At 46.9% G+C, this 5,000-nt stretch overlaps 1 long non-coding RNA gene across 3 annotated transcripts in view; it reads right to left on the reverse strand.

Moving 5' to 3' along the window:
* LOC137645107 (uncharacterized) overlaps nucleotides 1-5,000 on the reverse strand; it is a 40,115-nt gene that overhangs the window by 30,156 nt on the left and 4,959 nt on the right. The window lies entirely within an intron of this gene.

Below are 5,000 nucleotides of genomic sequence, written 5' to 3' on the forward strand. Positions count from 1 at the left end.
AATAGGATAAATGCATGTTTAAATGTCACTCGTCGTTGGATGGCAGAGTCACTGGACACTGATAAAGCTCTAGAGACTGACCAAATATACCAATGATCAAGATCAACTGAGTGGTATATGATCAGCGCACAAGTTATGTTCAGGGAGGGCCAGGTAATGGCTGTGGATGATTCAACAGGTACACCTATAGGTTCCCCTAGACAACCCCACTCCTTAGCTTACCAGGATGGTGAGGTTGCAGACAAGAAACTATCGAACATGAGGGAGTCTCGGACCCCACTCCAGCAGGTCACCAGACAGGGACGTTGCATATAGTAAAGTACCCGTGGTCATTGCTTTTATTTCGGTGGGTTGAAGAATTCTGCAAAATCTAGTATAGTAGTGCAATAATTTTATTTGTAACACATATTATGCCATGAAGTTAATCACTTTGTTAAAAATCTTAAAAGAAAATATAAAGAAGATAATTGACGGGTGAATTTTTACAACACAATTCTGCGTATTACCAATGAGATCTTTAGGGGTACGGGGACACTAAGGGGCTTTGAGGGTATGAGAGTTATGGGGATACTTAGGGGTTTTAGGGGTATGAGAGGTAAGGGGTCACTAAGGGCTTTCGGGGTATGAGAGGTAGGGGGACACTAAGGGCTTTTGGGGTATGAGGTAGGGGGACACTACGGGGCTTTGGTGGTATGAGAGGTAGGGGGACAATAAAGAACTTTGGGGGTATGAGAGGTAGGGGGTCACTAAGGGCTTTTGGGCTATGAGAGGTAGGGGGACACTACGGGGCTTTGGGTGTATGAGAGGTAGGGGCACTAAGGGGCTTTGGTGGATTGAGAGGTAGGGGAACAATAAGGAACTTTGGGGGTATGAGAGGTAGGGGGTCACTAAGGGCTTTTGGGGTATGAGAGGTAGGGGGTCACTAAGGGCTTTTGGGGTATGAGAGGTAGGGGGTCACTAAGGGCTTTTGGGGTATGAGAGGTAGGGGGTCACTAAGGGCTTTTGGGGTATGAGAGGTAGGGGGACACTACGGGGCTTTGGGTGTATGAGAGGTAGGGGGACACTACTGGGCTTTGGGTGTAAGAGAGGTAGGGGGGCACTAAGGGGCTTTGGTGGTATGAGAGGTAGGGGAACAATAAGGAACTTTGGGGGTATGAGAGGTAGGGGGTCACTATGGGCTTTTGGGGTATGAGAGGTAGGGAGACACTACGGGCTTTGGGTGTACGAGAGGTAGGAGGACACTACGGGGCTTTGGGTGTATGAGAGGTAGGGGGGCACTAAGGGACTTTGGTGGTATGAGAGGTAGGGGGGCACTAAGGGACTTTGGTGGTATGAGAGGTAGGGGAACAATAAGGAACTTCGGGGGTATGAGAGGTAGGGGAACAATAAGGAACTTTGGGGGTATGAGAGGTAGGGGGTCACTAAGGGCTTTTGTGGTATGAGATGTAGGGGGACACTACGGGGCTTTAGGTGTATGAGAGGTAGGGGGACACTACGGGGCTTTGGGTGTATGAGCGGTAGGGGGGCACTAAGGGGCTTTGGTGGTATGAGAGGTAGGGGAACAATAAGGAACTTTGGGGGTATGAGTGGTAGGGGGCACTAAGGAACTTTGGGGGTATGAGAGGTAGGGGGTCACTAAGGGCTTTTGGGGTATGAGAGGTAGGGGGACACTACGGGGCTTTGGGTGTATGAGAGGTAGGGGGGCACTAAGGGCTTTTGGGGTATGAGAGGTAGGGGGACACTAAGGGGCTTTGGTGGTATGAGAGGTAAGGGAACAATAAGGAACTTTGGGGGTATGAGAGGTAGGGGGCACTAAGGAACTTTGTGGGTATGAGAGGTAGGGGGACACTACGGGGCTTTGGGTGTATGAGAGGTCGGGGGACACTACGGGGCTTTGGGTGTATGAGAGGTAGGGGGACACTACGGGGCTTTGGGTGTATGAGAGGTAGGGGGGCACTAAGGGGCTTTGGTGGTATGAGAGGTAGGGGAACAATAAGGAACTTTGGGGGTATGAGAGGTAGGGGGTCACTAAGGGCTTTTGGGGTATGAGAGGAAGGGGGACACTACGGGGCTTTAGGTGTATGAGAGGTAGGCGGAAACTAAGGGGCTTTGGTAGTATGAGAGGTAGGGGAACAATAAGAAACTTTGGGGGTATGAGAGGAAGGGGGACACTACGGGGCTTTAGGTGTATGAGAGGTAGGGGGGCACTAAGGGGCTTTGGTGGTATGAGAGGTAGGGGAACAATAAGGAACTTTGGGGGTATGAGAGGTAGGGGGTCACTAAGGGCTTTTGGGGTATGAGAGGAAGGGGGACACTACGGGGCTTTGGTGGTATGAGAGGTAGGGGGACAATAAGGAACTTTGGGGGTATGAGAGGTAGGGGGGCACTAAGGAACTTTGGGGGTATGAGAGGTAGGGGGTCACTAAGGAACTTGAGTATGAGGTAGGGGGACACTACGGGGCTTTGGTGGTATAAGAGGTAGGGGGACAATAAGGAACTTTGGGGTATGAGAGGTAGGGGGACACTAAGGAACTTTGGGGGTATGAGAGGTAGGGGGTCACTAAGGAACTTTGGGGTATGAGGTAGGGGGACACTACGGGGCTTTGGGTGAATGAGAGATAGGGGGACACTACGGGGCTTTGGTGGTATGAGAGGTAGGGGGACAATAAGGAACTTTGGGGGTATGAGAGTTAGGGGGTCACTAAGGGCTTTGGGGTTATGAGAGGTAGGGGATACTAAGGAGCCTTGGGGGTATGAGAGGTAGGGGGTCAATAAGGGCTTCAGGGGTATGAGAGGTAGGGGGACACTAAGGGGCTTTGGGGGTATGAGAGGTAGGGGGACACTAAGGGGCTTTGGGGGTATGAGAGGTAGGGGGTCACTAAGGAACTTTGGGGTATGAGGTAGGGGGACACTACGGGGCTTTGGGTGAATGAGAGATAGGGGGACACTACGGGGCTTTGGTGGTATGAGAGGTAGGGGGACAATAAGGAACTTTGGGGGTATGAGAGTTAGGGGGTCACTAAGGGCTTTGGGGTTATGAGAGGTAGGGGATACTAAGGAGCCTTGGGGGTATGAGAGGTAGGGGGTCAATAAGGGCTTCAGGGGTATGAGAGGTAGGGGGACACTAAGGGGCTTTGGGGGTATGAGAGGTAGGGGGACAATAAGGAACTTTGGGGTATGAGAGGTAGGGGGACACTAAGGAACTTTGGGGGTATGAGAGGTAGGGGGGTCACTAAGGAACTTTGGGGTATGAGGTAGGGGGACACTACGGGGCTTTGGGTGAATGAGAGATAGGGGGACACTACGGGGCTTTGGTGGTATGAGAGGTAGGGGGACAATAAGGAACTTTGGGGGTATGAGAGTTAGGGGGTCACTAAGGGCTTTGGGGTTATGAGAGGTAGGGGATACTAAGGAGCCTTGGGGGTATGAGAGGTAGGGGGTCAATAAGGGCTTCAGGGGTATGAGAGGTAGGGGGACACTAAGGGGCTTTGGGGGTATGAGAGGTAGGGGGACACTAAGGGGCTTTGGGGGTATGAGAGGTAGGGGGTCACTTAGGGCTCAAGGTGTATGAGAGATAGGGGGACACTAAGGGGTTTGGTGGGACTGAGGGGTAGGGGTTGGGAAAAGCGGACATATTAACATCTATTTAGGAACAACCATGCAAATATTTAGTCTCCCTCCTCCAAAAGTGTTCACCAACTGAAACTCGAATTTTTCATAATCTGCAAAAATAATAACTTTCAAATACCTATTTCTTAATTTTCTTCGCCCATAATTTCTATCCTGTTCCCAGTAGCCCATTTCCCTTAAAAGCACAATGGAAATTTAGACTATGTACAATTAGAAACAACTTAAATTTTGCTTTCGTCATAAATCCAATGATTGAATAGAAGTTACATAAAGCATTAGGATAAACTAGATATTTCTGACCATTACAAAGAAAACCACTATATGTCAGTTGGGAAAAGATATCGTTTGATGTATGGTTAATCAGTAAAATATACTAAAAAATTGAAAACTATCACTGCAACTTTGAAAACTATGATACACCTTATCTTCACAATTTACACCCTACTAATGTGCGTGTTGTGTAAAATAAATAAGTCTTTAAACAAATGCCCACGATCGTTGACCGGCAAGTAAAGGATTTTATGAAGAGAGTCGGTTCGCTGGAATCAGAATCTTGAATTGATTCTCTTTCGAAACAGATTGAATAATTGGATTAAATTTTGATGAAGGTTCAAGACGTCTAATAGTTTTGCTTACTAATTTCTGCGTCATCTCAACCTACTTCATTCCTTTTACTTTTTGTTATCCTATGAGTACAGTAATACTATTCATTAATACCATGCCTCCCCCAGATACATTATTTCTCAGGACTTTAAAACAAAGTTTAATTAACTCCAGTGATTTTTCTAAGCTTTATACCCCTTAGTAATCAACTCTGATTTTGTGTCACTTATGATTTGAATCGGTAAACAATGTTACTACAATTGAACTCACTTAAACAAGGGTATGGCAAATCACATTTCATTGATAAATTTGACGGCAGTTTGCTCTCATATGAAAGGGCAAAATAGAGAAATTTATAAAAGTTAAAATAAGTCGCCTTTCTTACTTTTAATTAGATGGCAATGGAAAGAAATTACTAAACTGTGACATGAATTTAGGTACTTAAGAACATGAATTCTAATTAAGCAACAGAGCGTGGTCTCACCTTCACCTGGTGTGGGTCACATGTTATACGCCCAATAACTATAAGCAAACTAATATGAATTCCTTAAAAAATTCGTTCTAACCTACCGCAATTCTTAAACCAGTCCAAACTATGCGAGAGGCAATTTACAGTCACCTATACGAGACATCTAACCACCAGATTCTGCGTCAGAAAAATGCATTACTTCAAAAGAAGACAATTCATGAAAATATTTTAGAAAGTACCAGCAGTAGCAGTACCAGCTGAACTCGGTTGAGTCCCTGATTAGGCTGAAGGAACATAG

Source organism: Palaemon carinicauda, chromosome 1 (assembly GCF_036898095.1).
Source record: "Palaemon carinicauda isolate YSFRI2023 chromosome 1, ASM3689809v2, whole genome shotgun sequence".
NCBI classification, from domain to species: Eukaryota; Metazoa; Arthropoda; class Malacostraca; order Decapoda; family Palaemonidae; genus Palaemon; species Palaemon carinicauda.